Below are 13,458 nucleotides of genomic sequence, written 5' to 3' on the forward strand. Positions count from 1 at the left end.
TTGCTAAGTCGCTTCAGTTGTGTCTGACTCTTTGCAACCCCGTGGATTGCAGCCTGCAGGCTCCTCCGTCCGTGGGATTCTCCAAGCAAGAATACTGGAGTGGGTTGCTATGCTCTCCTCCTGGGGATTTTCCCGAAAGGAGTCGAACCCACGTTTCTTATATCTCCTGTGTTGGCAGGCAGGTTCTTTACCACTAGTGCCACCTGGGTCTAGTGAGGGAGACAGAAAAATGATGATTTTTGCCTGGGAAACATGATTTCAATGTTCTGTGATAGAATGTGATTTAGGTGAGCATATGAACCAGTCTGGGGAGAACAGCAGCTTATCTACATGGTACAAAGAGTAGGGGAGACGCAGGGGATGATCTTTGAGTGAACCTAAGAACAAAGATCTTCCAGAAAGACAAGGTAAGGAAGGGCCATCTAGGCAGAGGAGAGAGGATCTTTAGGTGGGGAGGTATGAAGGAGGAATGTGTGCTCAGACATAAGCTGGAGCAGGGTTTGGGGTGAAGGGAGAAGTGGGGTGATGATAGATGGGGCCAGAGAATAGACAGGAGGCATTATCGATGTGAGGACTTTGAACTTCGTCCTCTAGACTTGTTTTCCCTAACATGTCTGAGTGCCTCGTATCTGGTTGTATACTGGATTGCTGGGGGCACACGAGAGAAGCGGGCTTGCATATGCATTTATCGCAGATCTTCTTTGCTAACTGAGTAGACCTCCATCCTGCCTGGATTATACAAAGATGGAAAAGTTTCCTCATGTCCCACGCACATATGTTTTCCTCGGCCCAACGTGAAATTTCTCTGGGCTTCTTAGCAACCTGCCCCCCCATTCCGTCATCTCACAGTCACCTCAATTCAGTGTTCCGTGTGATAGATGTCACTGCCACGGTGTTAGCCCTGGTGAACCGATAAGACAGAACACGTGCGTGTTGCCTTCAATTTGGCAACACATCTGTGAGAACGACCAGTTAATGATTAAGTGAGAAAGGATTAATCAGAGAATGATTGAGAATCATTTCTAAGAATTCATTGAAATTAGGCAGGAGTGTGACACATTTGTGTTTTAGGGACTTAATTCTGGAGGAGGGATCACTCAGATACTTTATGATCGGAGTTTTATCTAAATAGTGAGGATGAAGGGCAAGGTGTATACATATGTATAAAATAGACAATTTGAGAAGGCAGAACAGCCCTGGGATTGAGAGCACATGTTCTGGCATTACCCAGCTTGGGTCTGAGCCCTTAGTCCTTTAGTTACCTGTTGTGAGATGTTATATGGGCTTCCCAGGTGACGCTAGTGATAAAGAACCCGGCTGCCAATGCAGAGGACATAAGAGACAGGTCCCATCGCTGGGTCAGGAAGATCCCCTAGAGGAGGGCATGGCAACACTCCAGTATTCTTGCCTGGAGAATCCCATGGACAGAGGAGCCTGGCGAGCTAGGATGGTCCAGAGTCCCAAAGAGTCAGACACAACTGAAGCGACTTAGCACACACACACATGAAGTCACGTAACATCTTTGTACCTCAGTTTCCTCAACCATAAAATGCGGATTATGACAGTACTTGCTTCTTAGAGTCACTGTGAAGGTTAAATGAAATAATGCGTATGAAGCAATTAGAATAGTATCTGGCACAACACAAGTGCTAAATAAGTATCAGTATAATTATATAAGAAAGTATGACTTTACCAGAAAGAGAAAGCTGGTGGGATATAGGAAAATATAGGATAAAGAGAAATGAGAAAAGAAGGATAACTTGAACAACTGGATTATTGGTTGATTGCATGATAAATGAGAGAAGAATCGAGAAGGAGGCAAGGATTTGGGGAAGGTCATGAAAGAATTTCAGTGACTCAGGTGCTGAGTTTGAGGAAGACATGATATATTTATATATTGAGATGACAAGCAGTCAGTTAGATATATATGATTGGGGGTTCACGTAAAAGATTGGGCTAAGGGTATAGATTTAGGGAACCATGAGCCTATACATGAACTTTGGGGCCATGAGGGTAGAGGAGGTTGCCAACAAGAGAATGAGGAAAAAAGAGGAATTTATCTTTCAGACAATTACTGCAAAGATTCAGATCATTTTCTCTTTTTGCCTCTTTTAAATTAATACTGTGTTACTTTTCTGATAATGCAAGTAATACACACTTTCTGTACAAAATTCTGAATATTTTCTTAATGTTCCTTTCTGAGAAGGAAATTTTATGAGATTTTTCACTAACAGCCTTTGCTCTGAGAAGAAAATGTTCTTGAGTCATCCCGCATTGGGGCTTCGAATACAAGGCAAATGCAAAATGCCTCCTGCTCTGTTGTCTTCAGTGAAGGCCAAACAAAAGTAATCAGCTTGAATCCACCCCTCATTAGATGAAAGCCCAGCTGTGTTCCTGTCCAGACAGGGAGCTGAGAGCCAAGCAGCAGGGGGATGCACCGTGTACTCTGTGATGGAGGAAGAATACTGGGGCCTTTGTGCTGCTGACACTCTGGCAGGGCAGGCTGGTATTAGAGGAGAAAGCCTATGATTACTTCAAGTAGACATTTTCCCTTTAGTGGCTTGACTGTGAAGCCTGGAAGTTCAACTGCTAAGTGACCACCATGACACCGTCAGGGCGCCGCTCTGCCTATCCCACCCCAGACACAGCAGCCCAGCCCAGGTGGGGAAGAGGGGAGCTTCACACCCTCCTCACTGGCCAGGAGCACTGAGGCCTGGGACCTGCAGTCAGTTCTGAAGGAAGACAATCCTGGAAGGCTTTCTACAGTCATTTGTTTCTGTGCCCTGGCCCATCTCCCTCTGCCTTCTCCAGCCCCTGTTTGGATCTGGAAGTGTTGCAGGAAGGGGGGCCCCTTCCAAGGCCCAAAACTGGGCTCTTGTCTAACACTTGGAAATGAATTGTCTGAGGAGACATATGTGCTGACAAAACAAGAGATTTTACTGGGAAAGGGCACCCTGGTGGAGAGCAGTAGGATAAGGGAACCCAGGAGAACAACTCTGCCATGTGGGATTAGTTTCTGGGTTGTCTTTAGCCAATCATTCTAACTCAGAGTCCTTGCTGGTGGTGCATGACTTGTTCAGCCAACTTGGATGCCAGAGAGAAGGATTCTGGGAGGTATTCAGACATGTGGTTCTCCTTTTGACTTTTCCTGAACTCTTCCGGTTGGTGGTGGCTTATTAGTTCCATGTTCCTTACCAGGACCTCCTGTCATAAAACAACTCATGCAAATGGTTACTATGGTGCCTGGCCAGGGTGGGTGGTTTCAGTCAGTATGCTTCCCCTAATAAACGGAGTCTGGAGGTGGATCAACCAACAGGCAGACTCAGTGTGGGTCCAGGGCATTAAAAAAAAAAAACTGAGCCACCAAATCCACACCAATAAGAGAAGTCAAGCTCCGATGAACTCAGCCATGTTCCATAATCGAAACATCTAGAAAGAAGTGATTTAATTTCAGCATTCCTGCAAGCTGTGTTTCACTATTTAGGTATTGTTCTAAATTGCCAGTGGGGAGGGCCTCCTAATATTTTCATTGCAAAGAGCCTCTAAAGATGTTCATCTGACCCTGAGTCAGTACTACAGGGTGGTATGTGGGGAGCTGGAAATCTCTATCCCTTTTATTTCTAAAGCTGTGTCCTTTTCCCTTGCATGTAAGGAGAAGGAAAGGACCTGCTGCTCTCTTTCCAAACCCTTGGTTGTTCTTTTATACATCTGGTTGACCTCCTCTGCTGAGCCAAGGGATAGAGGGCTATGACCTGCTTCTTTTGACGTCTTATCCCCTGCTGCCTGCCTTACATCCAATGTTCAGTTTAGCCACTTATCTTCTGTAACTGTTTTTCTGCTGCTCTGCCAATGCTCACAGACCAAGCATTTCGTGGAATTTCACGTTGACGACTTCTCAATACTGTGTGAAGTTACCCTGTATTCTTTGGAGTGTGCTTTGTCCCATTGTTGTTTACCCCTTTAGAAGGTGACTGTTTATCACAAATCATACCAGGCACAGCCAATTTGTTGTGAAATCTCTTCTTGAACTTCCTGAAAATCTACATGAGTGTAAAGTTAAAACAAACAAGAACCATGGCCAGTCTGAAAATGACTGCAAAACCCTCAAAGATTCTGGCCCTTGGCCAGAATTTATTATATAGGAAACCTCAAATTTCCCCACCCACTGTTTTCCCTTGCCTTTCCTGGGTTTCAGATTTCAGGACCATTATAATGTCACCACATGGAGCGCATGACAGTTTAGTTAGAGGAAGCTACTTAAACCCTGCCAATTTCACCTTACACTTACTATCCTCAGTCTTAGATCCTCCTCTTCCTACCCTTCCCCTTCTCCTTCCTATTTTTTCTATAATTCCTCCCCTACCAACACATTCCCCTTAGGGAGACCAAGAAGGAAAAAAACAACAGCAAATACTGACCTCTAAGAAACAAAGACAGAGTTTTCTTAATCATTGACATTGAGGGAAAAAGGGAAATCAACAGAACACCTCCTCCATCCCTTTAAATCCTCCCTTATTACTGGGATTGGACTGGTTTCCAACTGAAAAGGCTTCAGAGGATACTAAGAAACTCTGTGAACACAAGTAGGAGAATTCTGATAGATTAAGAACAAATGTTAACAGTCAATCTGTTCCAAGATTGTTCTGCTCTCTTTCTCCAGGAGTATTTCAGTTGAGCTGCCTTTAAAAGACACAGTTGGATGTATAACATTTCTGACCCTTGGCCTCTGGGATTTGGGGTGGTTTTTAGGTGGGAGAGCAGTACTAAGGCTTTTACAGTCACTTTCCAGAATGAGATTCTTCATTAACCAGAAAGGGGTGCCTTCTGCAGCTAACACGGGAAAACTAATCTTTGGAAAGCAAATACTTTGGAAAGAAAAGCTTTAATACATGTAATTAATTCATGTTGTTTGTTGTAATCTAAAAGGGGGACTATTCTGTCTGTGCATGTGTGTATGTGTCTATAAGAGAAGGATTGAATAGAAAGTAGCCCCCTCCTTTTTAAAGAATTTGAATTACAGGAAGAATTGTGTTACTCCCAGAAAAGATTAAATTGGGAAACATTTCTTTTGACACATTGCTCATAATTAAAGCAAGTCTTCATTTTCTCTGTTTTCTTTAAGTAAAAACTTGTGGCTTTATTTAACCTTCCATCAATTAACTTTCTTAAAAGAAAATAACCTTGAGTCCCATAAACACACACTTAATTCTTTATTGACAGAGAAAAGAGAAGCAATATCTGTCCTTCTACTCAGGAATCCAGCATTATTGCAGCTCCCAAGTCTGCTGCCCTGCGTGCACAACCTCCAGTTTCAGCTCTCACTGATAGAGGTTTTGACTTTGAACTTTTCTTCCATGTTTTACCAATGCCCACAGCCATGTAATTCTATTAAAACCACACTGTTAGAAATATTTGCAACAGAACAGTCTTCACTCAACAAATAGGTCTTGAAATCCTTCATGCTAGGAAATGAGGGCACAATAGTGAGCAAAATAAGCATGATTGTTTCTTTCATGGGGTTTATAAACAGGTGGGGAAGAGAAATTAACCAAGTAATCCATATAATGATGAAGAGTGAAAAAAATTACAAAGAAAAATATCTAGTTCTATGAGAGTGCCTCACTGGGGGTCCTGATGAATCTATTTTCCTATCTATCAGTATCTCTATATATTTACAGGTAATGATATACTGGGGGGAGTTTATCAGATCAGAACAGTCCTTCCTGAAGAAATGTGTGAACTAAGATCCAAAAGATGATTATTATGTTCATACAATGGGATGCAATATAGCAGCTAAAAATAAAAGAGCAATAGTAACATGTATCAGAATGGATGGCCCTCTGAATCATATTGCTTAGGAGAAAAAAATCTCCTTGCATGTGACTGTGTCAGATCTAATCAGATGATCCCTAGTAATAGCTGTTCCAGAAGACAGAGAAACAAATCAGATAGATTTTCCTGGTGGCTTTGAAAACATACACTGTGGCTTTGAAGAGGCCATGTGTCAGACAAGTATAGGTGGCCTCTGAAAGATAAACATGATCCCTGACCACAAGACAGCAAGAAAACAGGGACTTTACAGTCGCAAAGAACTGAATTCTGCCAACAACTGGTGAGCTTGGGAGAGGACCCTGAGCCTCAGATGAGCTCACAGACCCAAGTGACTCTTGATTTTAGCCTTGTAAGGCCCTGAACAGAGCATCCTGTCACATTGTACCAAAATTCCTGACCCACCGAAACTGAGATGATAATTTTGTGTTGTATTAAGACAAATTTGTAGTAATTTGTTACACAGCTGTTGAAAACAAGGACAACTACAGAAACAAATGTTAAGCAAATGCACAGGCTCACAAGTTGAGAGTCAGGAAGGGGCATAGAGGCCAAGATGGCCTCACAGAGTAGAAGGAGACATTGAGGTCTTCAAGGGCTGACATGAATTGCCCGGCCATGAACGCCCAGTTAGTGACATGGGCTCACCAGCATCCAGGAAGAAGCCTGAGGACAGAGTAACATGTGAGCAGATGCTGTAGAGGGGAAAAGAAGCAGCATAAAGTAATGATTCTAGATTATTCTACATTGTGGGTGTGTTAGTTGCTCAGTCACGTCTGACCCTTTGAGACCCCATGGGCTATAGCCCACCAGGCTCCTCGGTCCATGGAATTCTTCAGGCAAGAATACTGGAGTGAGTAGCCATTCCTTTCTCCAGGAGATCTTCCCAACCCAGGTCTCCCACATTGTGGGCAGACTTTTTATGCTACCCAGGAAGCTTGTTATTCTACAGTGGTGTCCAAGTTAAATACAAAGAGTAAGTGGAGTGGTAAAGCAGATCTAGTTTCCAGCACCACATCATCACTTAGCTGTGCAGTTTTAGATCATTTGTTTCACCTTTATATGTTTTGGTTTCTTCATCTCTAAAATAAAGCTGTATGTATCTCCTGAGAAACCTGTATGCAGGTCAAGATGCAACAGTTGGAACTGTACATGGACCAACAGACTGGTTCAAAATCAGGAAAGGAGTACATCAAAGCTATATATTGTCACCCTGCTTATTTAACATATGCAGAGTACAACATGCAAAATGCCAGGCTGGATGAAGCACAAGCTGGAGTCAAGATTGTGGGGAGAAATATCAACAACCTCAGGTATGACCACTCTAATGGCAGAAAGCAAAGAGGAACTAAAGAGCCCCTTGATGAGGATGAAAGAGGAGAGTGAAAAAGCTGACTTAGAGCTCAGCATCCAAAAATGTAAGATCATGGTATCTGGCCCCATCACTTCACAGCTAATGCTGTGCTGTGCTAAGTCATTTCTGACTGTGTGACCCTATAGACTGTAGCCCGCCAGGCTCCTCTGTCCATGGGATTCTCCAGGCAAGAATACTGGAGTGGGTTGCCCTCCTCCAAGGGATCTTCCCAATCCAGGGATCAAACCCTTTCTCTTAGGTCTCCTGCATTGGCAGGCAGATTCTTTACCATTAGCGCCACCTGGGAAGCCCTCACGACTAATAGACGGGGAAAAGTGGAAACAGATTCTAAAATCTGTCACAGATTTTCTTTTCTCAGGCTCTAAAATCAGTGTGGATGGTGACCACAGCCACAAAATTAAAAGATGTTTGTTCCTTGGAAGAAAAGCTATGACAAGCCTAGACAGTATATTAAAAAGCAGGGACATTTTTCCAGTAGTCATGTACAGATGTGGGAATTGGACCATAAAGAAAGCTGAGCACTGAAGAATGGCTGCTTTCAATTTGTGGTGCTGGAGAAGACTCTTGAGAGTCCCTTGGACAGTAAGGAGATCACACCAGTCAGTCCTAAAGGAAATCAACCCTGAATATTCATTGGAAGGACTGATGCTGAAGCTGAAACTCCAATACTCTGGCCACCTGATGCAAAGAGCCCACTTATTGGAAAAGACCCTGATACTGGAAGGATTGAGGGCAGAAGGAGAAGGGGGCAACAGAGGATGAGATGTTTGGATGGCATCATTGACTCAATGGACACAGGTTTGAACAAACTCTGGGAGACAGTGAAGGACAGGGAAGCCTGGCATGCTGTAGTCCATGGGTTGCAGAGTCAGACGTGGCTTACCAACTAAATAACAACAGCAAACTAAAGCTAAGCAGTGTGCTTGTATGGGCTTCACAGGTGGCACTAGTGGTCAAGAATCCACCTACCAATGGAGGAGACACAAGAGATGCTGTTCTGATCCCTGGGTCGGGAAGATCCCCTGGAGGAGGGCATGGCAACTCACTCCAGTATTCTTGTCTGGAAAATTCCATGGGCAGAGGAGTCTGGCAGGCTACAATTCATGGGGCTGCAAAGAGTTGGACATGACTGAGCATTCCATTCCAATTCCGCCCAATATACTTATAATTATTGTAAAGTTTAAATGGAATAATACACATGGAGTACTTAAAAGAGCCTGACACAAAGCGCTTGTTATTGTTACCTGTTAATATTACTACCAATGTCCTCATCATTATCACTGTTACTATTACTTATTTTTATCGTCTGAATTATCCTTAAGAACAAAGCTTAACCTCAAGCATATCCTAAGAAAATGGGATGTTGTGTATGTGTATGACTAAATACTCCCATTGCTTTATTAATGCCCTGTGAATGGGTTAAGCGTTTTGGACAAAATTCACTAATGTTTTTAACTGACCAGAGATTACATATAATCATTCAGATAAGTCAATCAGAAATCCTCAGTTTTACCTCTGACCATGACCTTGTGTACTTCCAGCTCACCTACTGTATTTGTCAGGCTTCTTCAGAGAACCCAGGGTTCTTCGACAGAACCTAGGTAGACAGATAGATATGAATTTAAGGAATCGGCTAATGTAATTACAGAGAAATGGCAAGTCCAAAATCTTCAGGGTAGGCTGGCAGATTTGAGACCCAGGGCAGAAATAATGTTGCAATTCAAGTCCAAAGGCCTCCGACTACTTGGATGAGGCTCAGCCACCTTACAGAAGGCCAGCTTCTTTACTCAAAGTACACCAATTTAAATGTTAATCTCATCCAAAAACACTCTGACAGAAACATCTAGAGTAATATTTGACCAACTATCTGGGCCTTATTGGCCAAATAGACACATAAAATTAACCATCAAATCTACTCTGTCTGCCCACTCTAACTATGTTTTGACCTTGTCAAGAAGTCCAGTCCATTGATTTTACCCTTTCAAACTCTCATCACCCCTCTTTTGTCCATCCTTCTCTCCTTGCTCAGATTAATCACTCACTGAAAAATCCTGAGCTCCTTTATTGCTTACGTTCTTTAAATTCCAGAATCTACCTACTTTGTGCTAGATCAATACATTCTATTGACTTTCCATCAGCAACACTGAATGAAAAAAAACAGTGAAACAATTTCTTTGAGATTTCTGTGGGAAAATAATTTTGAACCAAGAAAGCAGACTAATATTAAGGCCTAAAAAGAGTCATGAAGTTTACCACTCACAGAATTTCTCAGAAAGAATTTGTAGAGGATAGATTACAGGAAAAAATAAAATATATAAGGAAAAGCTATGAATTAAAAAATAATAATAATTGAGTAAGGAAAATTGTAAAACTTATAGTTAAGTCTAAACAGCATTTGATTGCATTAAAAAAGAATAACTGGCAATTAAAATATTAGATATTCTCAAGAAAGAAGTCAGAAAAAGAAAGGAAATATGGTGGAGATTTGTGTGTTTGTATAGATTATACTTATCAGTTCACTCTATCCGTTGTTCAGCAAACATGCTTCTAAACAGTGGCCTTTTATCTCTTATTTTAAAGACCCCTGGAAACATAATAACTGAAATGGAGAAATTTATAGCAATTATGTTTAGATAATTCAAGTCAAAACAAACCCCCAAATCTTTACATATATTTTTTGAATACTTCAAATCAAAGGCAATTTTGGATTTCTCTTTAGTTTCTTTTAATTATCTCCAAAGAATTTCCTCAGTTTCCCACACATCATTTGGCAAAAACAAAAGACTTAACATTTTAAGCATATTTATAACAAGATGCTCTGGCTTTGGTTCAAATTTAACTTTACCCTTTAGCCTGCATTGCTTTGCATTTCAATCGTCACCCAGTACACCCTTGCCAATTTAATTTCAAATTATTTTTAATTGAGACTGAACACTACAAATTTGGGGGGTAGTAGAATATAATTTATGGGGACCAGCTGGAGAGCCAAAACTTTGATCAGATTGTCACTGTTAATGGGGATACCTAGATGTAAATGACTGATAGCCTAATTTGACCCATCTAATTGATTGTTTTTCACAGAATTACCTCCACTTCTTGAAGTTCTGAGACTATCATCCATCACTTCCAGAAAAAAAGAAAAATGTGGTAAGTAGCACTTACTTTCTTTGTGTAGTGTGATTTCTATTATTAATTGTAAAAGCTCAATTTCTGACCTTCCTATTACATAATTAGTTTTATCAACTAATTATTGATGTGTTTTTATAATATCTAAAAGCAGTTTTTAAAGTTGTGTTTAAATAGTGTTAGGTCTTGTCATGAGATTTATCAAATGAGTGTTAGAAAATGACAGGAAAATAGTTGATTAGCTTAGTGTCCTAGGTACAACTTTCTAAACCCTGTGGTTGAATCCAGAGGTCAAAGATTACAGTGACTCGGGTTTTCAGATTGGATGGGTACTGAAAAGAAGAGCAGTGCTTTTGTGAGTATTCGGCCAGTCTACAAGTGCTGCCTCTGACTTCATCACTGAAATGAGAGTCATGGGAACATTTTGGCCTCAGGCAGGACAGGAGAGAAGAGAGAGACAATGCTTACTCCCTCCAACTCTGCTCACCCCTGTGTTCATGCCCTTGTTTCTGCTGAGAACTTGCTCTTTATGACAGCTGCTCACACTTGAATCTTGAAGATTAAGCTAAAGGATTCCACTGGGCATTCCAGAATAGATCATTATTTGCCTTTATGTCCTATAAGAAAGTACCTTTCAGCAAAATATCTCTTGCTGAAGATCAGGCTATTGTATATGGTTGTGAAAAAACATTTTGACCTAGGAGTCAAAATCCTAGGTATTAGTCTCAGACCTTTTATGGCTAAACTAATCCCTAAGCTACATTTTTAAAAGTCTAGACAGGCAACAGAAATTTTTAATGCTGCACATGTACTTTATGGGTACTAGAAGGAGACAGCCCCAAGCCCCCCTTTCCTCTAGCTTTTTAAATATTAATGAAAACAGCTTGAATTAAATTATTTACTTGATATTACTTTATTCATTCTCATAGGCCTAATTATCTCCTCTATTACCCTTCTCAGCTTCCTTTACTTGGTGCTCTCACCTGTCTGCACAGAGCAGCCTATTTCTACTCCTGGGCCCAAAAAACTTACCCATAGAGCCAAGAAAATCACCTGCTTTCATTCATTAGATGTACTATAATTTAAAGTATTGTAAAATGAAGAAAGCTAAACTCATATTCTATTGTAATTAAAAGAAAAAAAGAAAAATCTAATGGAGGGACTTCCTTAGGGGTCCAATGGCTAAGACTCTATGAACCCAGTGCATGGGGCCCAGGTTCGATCCCTAGTCATGGAAATAGATCCCATGTGCCGCAACTAAAAGTTCACATACCACGGTTCAAGATCCTGTGTGCCACGATGATGATCAATGATCTTACAGGCTGCAACTAAGACCCAGTGCAGACCAATAAATAAATAAAAATAAATATTTAAAAAAGATCTAATGGAAATATTTTTATTTTGAATGTTTTCAGTTACTATACTAATATAGTATCTCTTTAAAGTTGACCATTAGTATCCAGGGGAAAAAAGAGGAAATAATTATTGTTATTAGGTAAGAAGCTCAACATAGGATCACAAACATGGTTATAATGTTAGATCATCGTATTCTGATTAACATATTTTGACAACTAAACTCTAAGTCCCTGTATGGCAGTTCCATCCCAGCATGAACCAACCATAGTTTGAGAAATGATGACATATGAACCATCATAGAAGATTTTGAAAGCATAGAAAATCTTCTTTTGTGATACTAAAGGGCAAGAAATGACAAACTGTTTTTTTTTTTTTTTTAATTACAATAAATAAACTCAAGTGGCAGGTAGATATTAAGACTACATTTTTCAAGTTTGGTTGATATGTATGTGATAGTGGGGTTTCTGTCTTTCTGTTCTTTTTTTGATACAGAATGCTTTACAAGTTTGCATGCCATCCTTGCACAGTGGCCATGCTCATCTTCTTTGTTTCATTCCAATTTTATTATCTGTGCTGCCAAAATGAGTACAGTGGGACCTTTATTTCAACTCAGTGCTGGGCATAGAATAGGCCACCAGTACATGCATTCTGAATGGATGAAGATGGTTGATACACTGATACTTACTTGGCATAATGTGTTGTATATTCTCATCACCCTATATAATGTAAGTGAACTAGCATTTCTCTTGATTTTAGTTTTATTTTTGGCCACAATATGTTATAAGTAAACTGATCCATTTTTCAAAAAAAAAAAAAAATGGAGTCTGAGTCATAAGATAATGGAATGAAAAGACTTGTACCCATTTCCATCCCTATTGAAGGAAGAGGGTGGAGGGTTCAAATGCAGAACCAGGGCTGACTCAGAGCAGACATCCAGGGACCCCTTTATTTTCCCTTCACCACCTCTATTTTCTCCTCCCTCTTGTGTGAAAAGCCTAATGATGATTGAGGACATTTATACCTATTGAATATAAAAAGAAGCTAATCGTTTTGGGATCAAAATATCTTTAAAATGGCAAGGTGAGCAGATCTGAGCTTTGCTAAGTCAGGCCACAGGTCAGCCAGTAAACAGTGGCCACAGATTGATAGCCAGGTGAGAAATGCAGGTCAGAAGGGACAATTTAGAGAACAGGGCAGTTGGTTAAGGGCTTTTGCTATAACCAGTAGAAGGATGGGGTGGGTGGTGAACAGATTTGAAGCCACCCTTCTCTGGGATTGTGGAAATAGGCAAGACAGTCATGTTTAGGGGAAATTTCACTTGGCATCTGGCTGAGGTTACTTGGGGCTCCATCATGCTAGGCTTCTCAATCAGAGTGAGTAATCTTCCAGCAGAATTTAATATCTGTAAAGCAATCATAACTGCTTGTCAGTGGATGCACACAAGAGGAAGAAGGGGGGCAAGCTACTTAAGGAACTAACAAAGGCTTCTGTCACTTACTTCCCTCACAGTTTGAGTCTGCAGGTTTCTACCTGTTTACTTTTATGATAACATATTGAAAAATAGCTCAAGTTCTTTATAAAATGAATAGTTTGAATGTAATAGTGACTTTATTTGAATACTTATCTTCAACCAGATAGCTCCCTTTGGTGATCTTTCCTCTGAGTGAAACAGTTGACAGCTAAGAAGCGCTTCTAGTTTCAACGTGTTTACCTGTTCACTTCTGTCTTTGAGATTGCAGTTCGCCCTGACACAATGAACAAATATACAGAGG

At 40.8% G+C, this 13,458-nt stretch overlaps 1 long non-coding RNA gene and 1 other non-coding gene across 2 annotated transcripts; one reads left to right on the forward strand and one right to left on the reverse strand.

Annotated features, from left to right (window-relative positions):
• The first annotated feature begins 7,101 nt into the window (after positions 1-7,101).
• On the forward strand, positions 7,102-12,266 carry LOC120863306. The gene is made up of 3 exons (XR_005720965.1): positions 7,102-7,142; positions 10,286-10,351; positions 12,179-12,266. It is a non-coding gene; the product is annotated as an uncharacterized LOC120863306 (long non-coding RNA).
• LOC120864909 lies at positions 12,169-12,275 on the reverse strand. Its single transcript, XR_005721260.1, has one exon. It is a non-coding gene; the product is annotated as a U6 spliceosomal RNA (small nuclear RNA).
• Positions 12,276-13,458: the final 1,183 nt, after the last annotated feature.

Source organism: Oryx dammah, unplaced genomic scaffold, assembly GCF_014754425.2.
Source record: "Oryx dammah isolate SB20612 unplaced genomic scaffold, SCBI_Odam_1.1 HiC_scaffold_5, whole genome shotgun sequence".
NCBI classification, from domain to species: domain Eukaryota; kingdom Metazoa; phylum Chordata; class Mammalia; order Artiodactyla; family Bovidae; genus Oryx; species Oryx dammah.